Source organism: Rosa rugosa, chromosome 6 (genome assembly GCF_958449725.1).
Source record: "Rosa rugosa chromosome 6, drRosRugo1.1, whole genome shotgun sequence".
In the NCBI taxonomy this organism is placed as follows: domain Eukaryota; kingdom Viridiplantae; phylum Streptophyta; class Magnoliopsida; order Rosales; family Rosaceae; genus Rosa; species Rosa rugosa.
This window is the reverse complement of record NC_084825.1, coordinates 10,307,624-10,318,214: the sequence shown is the minus strand read 5'-3', so window position 1 is coordinate 10,318,214 and position 10,591 is coordinate 10,307,624.

Genomic DNA, 10,591 nt, shown 5'->3' with positions numbered 1-10,591 from the left:
TTATAGTCTTCTGTAGTTCAATGTAGTTCAGGAAAATTGACAGAACTTTGAGGACAGATAGTGTTTTTGAACTCTGGTGCACACTTAAGAAACAACTCATTAATACAATAGATTATGTGTGATGTCTAGTTCAGTGGGAGATTGTAAAGCCTCATTAGAACTAGACATCAGCATTGTCTAGTTAAGCTGATATTTTTGAGATGTTTAGAGTTCAAATAAATACTAATACGTTGTATATATAAACTTGTAATCGAAAATAGTTTTATATATATTGAAATCTGTTTGAATTTGAATTTCAAAGTGTGGTTATCAATATCAATCCAATCTGACAAGGATAAGGAAGTTATGCAGCAGTTCCTTAATGGATGGAATTGCATAATTGTTTTGTCTGATATAAAGGATAAACAACGCCTGCATTGATCCCTGCTAGAACACCAAACCTCAATCAAATTGTCCCATTAACAATCTGAGATCAAGGGTGGATCTAGGAGAAGAACAATGGAAGGAGGCAGTGGAACTAGTTAGTATCTCTACACACCCTTTGTCTTTTATTTCAATTCATATCGTATACTGCCATATATATATGTGCTTATTGTCTTATAGGATTGCAATGATTTACGCATCCTAACTTAGGATCAGAATAACATATCAGTCCTATATTTGTCATAGTTGATTTTGTTCATGTAAATTTGCAGACATTAGGACAGATATATTGTTACAGTCCTAAATTAGGATACGACTATTACAGCAATCCTAACATGCAAATTATAGTTTAACATCTAACAAGAAGTTCCAAGGACCATAGTCCAAATGAAGCAGAAGAAAGGATTCAGGATACGACTATTCATTTGGGGATTGAAAATCAGGGAGATGAAATAAACTGTGCAAGTAGCACAACTGAAGTCACATATCTAGCGGAAAAGGTTAGATTACAGATGTTTGGCTCCAAAACCAGTCTAGCGTGCAAACAGTCTCTTTTGAGTGAGCATGCATGCTAACACCGTAGGGTGCAGTCGTCGGGGCATCTCCTGACCTGACTTCTTGATCAAACGCTGTGGACGAGGAGAGCACCAACCTCATCACCAGGTTCTTTTCTATGCCTTTCGGAAAAGGACTTTTTGCCTTACGGATAAGGGCTTGTGTTGTGATCTCTTGCGTCACCGAGTCGATACTTAGTATTGTAGACTAAGCAGAGCAATCACCGGGAAGTAGGAGAAAGCACGGGTTTTGCTAAAGCGTGACTTTAGCTTCGCTGGGTTGCGAGGGCGTTACCCTTGCTTCGCTGGTTTTCAACTAGGTTGAAGGTAGATTTGCTCTGGAGAGGCTTTGATAATCTGAGAGATTAGTTGATTGAGAGTTGTGTTTTTTCTATATCGTCTTTAGCCTCTATATATAGGCTACTGCGGATTCTCCTTCCTAATAGGAATGAAATATTATATTTTAGGCCACAGTTATTGGCCTTGAATCAAAATTTTGATAACTATCGTAAACAATAATTAATGATTATCCTCTGTACGTGGCTAGAATGTAGGCAAAGTTAATTGCCTCTTGGAACCAATATATTAGATGCGAATCTGTTGGATATGCCCGTCTTAATTGCAAATATATCTCCGCAAATACTCCCGTAGCTTAGTGGCATGCAATCAGAAAGGATAAGATTGTGTATATATATCTTGTTTATTGCAATGAAAGGTGATTGCATGTTTCTTGAATTGTTCCACGTCCCCTTGATTGCCACGTATGTGGGAGACCTTGATTCTTTGCTTAATTGGTCCACCGTAGGACTTAATTGCATGGGCTATATATATATACCTTCCTTGATGACCACAATCAAGCATGATTGCATGCTTCTCTCTATTGTACGTGCATGCCATTACACATTAATTGCATGGGAAACTTGACTATTCACATGGCTCGCGTTATTGTTCCCTCTCGCGTAATACTTGGTAATCAAGCAAACAAATCACCATTAATTGTCAAATATTTGATAATTACTAGTATATCAAGGAATATCCATATTTGTTTCAAGATTGCTTGGCCTCCAAGTAGGCTTTATTGAGCCTCTAAACAATATATTCTGAACTTGTCGAAAATATATAGGTTGGGCCACGGATATTGGCCCGGTTCTCTTCGAGTCCCCCTTGTCGGGAAAAAATGTTAATTTTGGGTTCAAACATTGCCCCCCAGACCTCGAAGTCAAAGTTCCTCGTCTTGACTGAAGAGGTCTTGAGTCAGCACTTGTTCTTGCAATAATGTCGCTCTAAAGCCACTTGCATTGGCTTAACTGATATCACTGGACTGATTAAGTATAAAATTGAAATCATTTGATTGATTCAGTATATATAAGCCTCTAAATAGGCCATGAAGCTTGAATGCCATCAAGAAGTCTTTATGGACAGATCTCTCATAGACCTGTATAGGAAAAGACCGCAGGTATTGGCCTTGAACGTTAATGATCAAACACGTATTCCGGATGGACTAGCTTGATCGTAATAAGTTTCCAAAACCACACTTTGGCTTTGACAGCTATTGCGATCCAGGCTTAGATATGTATAAACATATAGGCTAATTAGTAAAGCCTCATTGTTTGTAATGGACAAGAGTCTGCTGTAGCTATGCATGGCTTAGTCTACTATTGCACAGAGTTAGCCGCAAGTAGCCATGAGTTTGACCAAGAAGCAATGTTGCAGGTTGTTTTCATGTAAAACAACAATTCATGCACATGACACCTGTTCACCACTTCAGATGCAAATCATGCAATTAATTCTCAAGATGGGATAAAGGCCATGTAACTTGAATTAATTATCAACTAGAGCCACTTGCTGGCTCAGCTAATAAATTAATCTCCAAACAAATCCCAGCCACAATTGCAAAACAAAGTGCAATGCGAAAGACTACTGTGGAGCAAAACTAAAAACTTTCCTTGGTAGTTTTGGCTCGCGAGCTCTTATTCGCTGTATGTTCATCTTGTCTCAATTCGCAGACTTCATGCGATTAATAGCTTGCTGCGAAAGTTTTCTCTTGCTGCGAAGGTTGTTTCAGAAAGTAAAAATTTGATTAAGGCCACAGGTGTTGGCCTCAGTGATAATATTAAGACAAAACAAGCCTTCATGACACGTGAACACATGAGTTTTAATCATACTCTTTTAAAAAACATCAAGCCACTATGCTGGCCCTTCGTCTGTAGGGAAAGGTGCAATGCCATCATTCAATTAAAGAGCAATCGTGCTTTGCAGGAGATCAAGATGGAACTTTGATGGAACTTTGATAGGCAGACCATTCGCCTCTTCTTGGAATGACACGTATCAAAAGAAGATTGATGAATATCCCATCCACTTTTTGACCAAATGAATCCTGGCTTTGTTCGCCAGAAAAACTTTGGTGACAATGTTCCTCACGAACATTCAGCGACTTCTGATATCTTTCGCGAACTAACTTTCTGGGGTGGATACTATCATTATTATTTCTGGACTCTTTGCGGTGACCAATCTCTCTTTGCAGAGTGTTTTACACCCGTGTCATCATTACAAAAGGCTTCTTCCTTATAAACTCATCTCTTCTTTCAATGAAGGCTAGGTGTCATCGGCAAGTGCTGACAATTAAGCCAGCTAGCAGTAACTTAGAATTGTTCATACCAAAGCAGAGGGATACATATATCAATGAATGAATTATGGCTCAATGCAAGAATTATAATGCATGCACGGTTGCACCTATTAATGCTGCATGCAGTGGCGGATCCAAGATCCGAGAGTTGTCTAGGCTAATTAGAAGTACACTAAATTTTTTTTAATTTTTTTTATAGGTTTGGAACCCAGTGGGAGGCTCATCCTCACGCCTTTATTATTTTCAATCAAAACATACAACGAAGGGGACATAAAACCAAACTCCGTAAATTAAAAACTACAAGCTAAAGAATATAAAGTTAGTAACACTAACAAGTCAACAACAGTCAATTAAGTCCGAAAACGCTGCATTAGTTAGCCTCATAATATCAAATAGCTCCCCTTTTTTCTACAGTTCTGACGCAATCGGAAAAGATCACCTAGGTTTACAAGCAATAAACCTACAACAAAGGTTCTGGAGTCCAGCAGAGATAAAAGAGAAAAATCTCAATCTGATTGATAATATGATAAAAGATAGTTCTACAGCCGTTTAAGGTTGCTTATATATGAGAAAAGAAACCCTAGGGCGACTAACAATAAAACCCTAAAGCCCACGGGTAAAATAAAACAAACCCAAAACAAACTAGGAAAACAAGAATTCAGTAAGTTACATTTTTGAGGCCCTAAAAGACTCCGAAAGCCCGAAAAAGCCCACACATCATGGCACAGCGACGAGTTTCGTTCCTGGCGTGATTTCCTTTCCGAAAATAGCGGCACGCTCCAATCAGACACCAAGGTATGGCGTGGCTACTAGTGACTTTCGTTTTCCTCCTTTGCACGATCAAGCTGCTCTTTAAATTGGACTGTCATCCGTGTCACGCCCCGAATTTTGAATAATAAATTCAAATCCGAAACATGAATAATTACAATTACAAAATCCAAATCTCGAAACTTCGAGTTCATTATTACAATTCACTCTCACAAGCAATATTGTAAAGCTCAAATGAGCATAACACACCTCACAACGTACAATTGCTGTAAAACTCTAACAATTGCTCTAACCGCACGATCACCGTCCTGGTTCTCCTGTCCTGTAGGATTACCCGCTACACAATTTGAATAGTGTACCGGGAGTTGCAACAACACAAAACCCGGTAAGCTTTTTACAGCCAGTATGAGTAAACAAGAAAGAATTGTTGATTTATTTCTTTACAATTAATATAACTCAACACAATCACCATAAAAGGAAGGATACTCTTGAGGCTCTCTTTTAAGAACTCATTCTTAAAAGACTCAAGTATCCTCAACACTTCTCACATAAGACCCCTCACAGTCTCAAGTAACCTCAACATCACTCATACATGACCACTCACAGTCTCAAGTAACCTCAACATTTCCCTCACAACACCACTCAACAATTGGCAGACAGACTAGAGCTCTAACTGATCGTTTCCACCTACCCGGCGCGAGAGCGTGGTTCACGATTTAATACTATCAGTTCCACCTACCCGGCGCGAGAGCGTGGGTCGCTGATAGTATGCCATGGTCACCCCGTGACCTATTGATCTCCACAGATCACAACAATTTATTGTTCCTCAACAATAAAACTCAACATCTCTCTCAATATATTGTTTCTCAACAATAAACTCAATACCCCTCACAATATATTGTTTCTCAACAATAAACTCAATACCTCTCACAATATATTGTTTCTTAACAATAAACTCAACACAACTCCAATAATACAAAATATTTCACAACTCCAACAATACATATTATTTCACGTAAATAATATATATACATAGACATTCGCACAGGAATGCCTATTAATACCAACTATAGTTCACACGCATTAAAAATATAAATTCATTTTATACTTAAATTCATTTTCTTACCTGTGAGCCGCAGCCCTATGAACCGTAGTTGATCAAGTTCATATTATTTCAAAACAAATCTTTATTTCATAAACAATTTCCACACAATTACGACAAAAAAAAAATCAATTAATTATATTCGGTTCGTAATATGAACCATGTGAGGTTTACTCACCTCTAATCCAGCTGCGTCTTCTTAACAGCTCAAAATACGATCCACAATCGTCCACCAACTTAAACCGTCAATCACCTAGTCAGATACGATCTTAACTTAGCAATCATTCATAAACCACACATATACAACAATCCAACGGTCGGATTCTAAATTAATGATGATCCAACGGTCGGATCGAAATTACGCGATGATCTAACGGTCAGATCCTCACGGATTGCCCTTAGGATCATCCTCCAAAATTATCACGAAGATCCAACGGTCAGATCTTCCTTAATCGTCCTTACAAACATCTCCATAAATTTATACTATAATCCGACGGTCAGATTCTCACGAATCGCCCTCCAAATCACTATTTCACATTTATACGAAGATCCAACGGTCGGATCTTCGCCCGTGACCACACAAAGTCATCGGGACAGTCATACGATCAACATATCTAAATTTGAAGTAAAACCGATGGTCAGATCTTCGCAGATCGTAAACTTAAGATAAAACGTAAAAACGTTAAATAGTAACGTAAAAACGTAAATCCACTATTTATCAACTTTTTCTAACATAACCTTGTAATATATCAAAACGCTCGTATGGATGCGTAGAACATAGCCTAGATAATAAAAATTCAAAATATGGTCGAATGCGCCGCCACAAGGGGCGGTCAGTGGGCGGTCAACGCCGGTCAACCACCTCCGATGCAAAAGTCGTCAACTACAAACTTGTTCCAAATGACGAGCTCATCCACTTTCATAACTAGCATGAAGTCTTAAAACGAAAGGAAGTAGTCGGAAATTACCTAGAACAGTCGAGGTGACTGGAAAATTTCCAGAATCCGGCGAGAAACTGCAGAAAACGGCGAGCTCCAATTCGACGTAAAAACGTCAATTTAAGGCTTCGATTCCTTCTGAATAGTTGTTAAGAAACTCAAGAAGAACACACTGGTTCAATAATAACAGAAAAATATGGTCTGTAGCTCGAGATATACCGATCGAAATCTTCGGTGGTCGGAAAAATTCCAGAATTTTGCAGAATCCGGCAAGGCTCGATTTCGACGTCAAAACTTCAATTTAAGGCTTCGATTCCTTCTGAAGAGTTGTTAAGAAACTCAAGAAGAACTCACTGGTTCAAGAATTACTCAAAACGACGTCCTGTATCTCAAGATATTTGGATCGATAGTTCCGGTCTCGTTCTTGGCGGGGTTGACTTGTAGTTGCTGCTACGGGATGCGCCGCCATGCAAGGCTGCTTCTGGGGGCTTCAGGAGGTTGAGGGAAGCACGAGGATGCAGTTTGGCAAGGATCGGTGGCCGGAAGCACGAGTTATCGAGCTTGGAACTAAAACGGGCTTAAAACTAACCGGACTTCCGCCGCCGTTTCCGACCGTTCTGCGGCGCAAGGCTGCCTCCTGCAGCTGCGCAAGATCAAGGTGAAGCTTTGGAACGTGGTCTGGGGTCGATCGAAGGCCTGTGGAGCGAGAACAAGCTTGGAGAAGGAATGCTCTGTTTTGGTTGCTAGTTTCGGCAGAGAGAGAGAGGTTTATTTTTTATTTTTTCTTTCTTTTCTGTGTGCTGCCTACCCTTTCCACCAATTCTAATTCAATATACAAAAGAAGCAAAGCAAAGCAATGCAGCCGTCCCTTTGTTGCTCAAAACACGGAACATGCCGCACCATTTCTATTAAAAGAAATCTCCACTTAAAAAAAAAGGGTTATTACAATCCGTTCTGCATCAGTAGCCTCATATTATCTACACAAACACCATACACAAGCAAGACAGATTTAAAAGAGATAGCCGAGTAGCCGACTAAGCCGAGTGAAACAAACCCAAAAGGCCAAAACTGATATCCCCTAATTCCTAAACAAATCCAACAATCCCAATCATCAACTTATACCCAAAACTCAAAATCCCAACTCACAATGCATGGAGCCATGGAGGGCCAGAAGTCCAGAACTTACTCTTCCAGAAACCCAGGCAATCAGCCAATCACTCGGTCACTCCAGTCTGCAACTCTGCAAGAAGCCAAGAATCTCCTCAAATCTGCAAATCGAACAAGATACCCAGTGAAATGGAATATGCCCAGTGAACCCACATTAAGAAAATCGAACAAGATACGAAATTGGCGTAAAGGAGACTAGGAGAGTGAGAGAAACCTTGGGCAGTTGGGCATTAGATCGGGCAATGGAAGGGAGAGGTGGAGATTGGAGAAGAAAAGGCGGAGCCGCCGGCCGCGAAGGGTCTGATACTCTGATATTTCCGATGAGTGAAAAATAGGCGAGGACTGAGGAGGCGAAGAGAGGAGAGAACGTCTCGAAGCTGTGGCTGGGGGAGAACGCAGCTTTACCTCCCTTTTTTTTTATCTTTTTTTTTCTTTGGGTATGGGCTGAAATTAGATAGATACATATATACTTGATCGTTTTTTGCCCAAAAAACTGTCTAGGCTTGAGCCCATATAGCCCACCATGTAGATCAGCCCCTGGCTGCATGTACACATGTTGGACCGCCGCGTACTCTCCTTAATTATATGTGAACAGCGAACACATATAAGTCACCAGTCTTCCTTTGCGAACCGTTCAGTTGCGAGGCCACATGTATATTGAAGCCTCCTCGCTGCAAACAAGTCGCAACCCTTTTTTTTTTTTTCGCCACAATTATTGGCAAAAATATTGATTTGACCTCTTTCATTGCTGATACCATACTAGGCATATTAAATGCCTCTTGTATATGTGCCCAGGCCAAAACCAATGGCCTCTAAGTATATCAGAAAGTTCAAGCCATTGTTAGGCAAGAACACAATTTTTGCATCCTCCGCGACGCACAAACTTGAAACTCTTTTTGTATTTTTGTATTTTTTTTTTTTAAATAACGAAAAGATGCAAACTAAAAATTGACAGGAAATTAAAAGCAAAGAAAGAAAGAAGCTAGCAGCAACACGTTTGGCTAACCTCTAGAAGGTCACGGGGGAGGCCATCTATGCTTCACTCCAAACTCCGATGTGTCAAAATTTATAGCATGAAAACCCCTCTTGCGGGAGCTTGCATGTCTCTTGATTTTAATCACACCATAAGTGCAAAGCAGAGTCGCAGAGACATGCATATGAAACAATTGTAAAAACAAAGATAGCATCAGGTAGACAATTCAAGGCTGACGATGCCAAGTCACAACAGATACATTGTGGTGAATGAAGGACATTTGTTTTGGTGGTTGTTATTGAGAGGCTGCCCAAAACACATCACAGTTGTGACTTTTATTCCCTGTAATTTTGTCAAGTTCTACTTTCAGAAATAGTTGGTGTATAATCGGAAATCAATTTGAAACGTCTAGGTCTCTCTTTTTGCCTTTATTGGACGCGATTTGTACATAGGGATGACAAAAATCCCCAGCGGGGCGGAGCACCATTGGATACCCGCCCCTAATGGGGGGAGAATTCGGAGACAAATGGGGAATGGGGATGGGGATCCCCAATCCCCACTATCTAAGATTGGGGATGGGGCGGGGATGGTATTGTGATCTCCATCCCCAAACCCGCCTCAATAATATATACATATATTTAACTTATATATATTTTAATTTATTGTTTATAATATAAATCGCAAATATATACATTTATTACTTTACTTTAATATCTACACTTCTATTTTAATGATGTTTTGACTTTTGCACTCATTGAATTATGATTTATGAATTTAATATTTTAAATTTATTTGTTGTAGATTTTGATTTTAAAAAATGCAATATGAGAAAAAATTATTTTATTTATTAAATTCTTATTGGGGATTTGGGGCGGGTTTGGAGACTTAGTCCCCAATGGGGATGGGGACGGGGAATCCCCAATATATTTTTATTGGGGATTGGGGCGGGGATGGGGGTAGAGAATGACCCCAGATAGGGATGGTATTGTGATCCCCATCCCCAACCCGCCCCATTGCCATCCCTATTTGTACACCTGTTTTAGAGATCATAATTAGGAAAAATCATTCTTCACGACCCCATTTCCAAGCGATATATGATTAAATATTTTCTATAATAATTTCGTGCTTGAACCCCCCATATTGACATAGTAGTATAGGCTTTCCACAAATTGAGAGTTGGCTATCATGTCAATCCTTAAGTATTGTTTCCATTAGTTCAGATTTATTTTCATATTCTTTCATAACTTAAATATTGTTAAGATTAAGAGCCCCTGCTGTGAAAACAAAAAAGTTTGTGACGCTGAAATAGGCCTCCCGATAGATTGGCTAAAATCGAAAATGTCTTTTTATCTCATACGTACTACTATTTCGATACGTAATCTAAGGGTTAAAAAAATAAAAAATAAAAAATAAAAAAAATTTCATATCGAATTCAAAGTGCCATGCTATTATTACGTACTTAATATCTTCCATGAGATTTGGTTATCCCTTCCTATTCTTAATAACTATAAATGCCTGAACCATGAAGTCTCTTGTGACTCATCAAATAGATAGATGAATTTTCGAATTGTTTAAGAAAAAAGTGATCCATTTTCTCGTCCTATGTTATGAATAAATCTTTTTTTGTAAAATCTCGCCTACTAATCTATCGCGAGCACATCCGGACATTCGGTAAAGACATGTTGTCCGCCTAAAAGATCTCATTTCCACCCCAAGCATTTTTTTTTTTTTTTGTAATTTAAATATTTTCAATAATAATTTCGCGCTTGGACCACCCATATTGACATAGTAGTGGAGGCTTTCCATAAATTGAGATTTGGCTATCATGTCAACCCTGAAGTATTGTTACCAGTAGTTCGATTCTTCTCTGTACAAGTTTTGAACTCTAATGTGAATCATGATTTTGGTTAGTGGTATTCTCATCAGTTGTTAATATATAGCTTTGTGCAGGCAACTGTAATGATAATTGTCTCATTCCATTTTCTTTGACAACCGAGTATGGACCTCCAACAAAGGATTAATGTACTTCCTTTGTTCTCC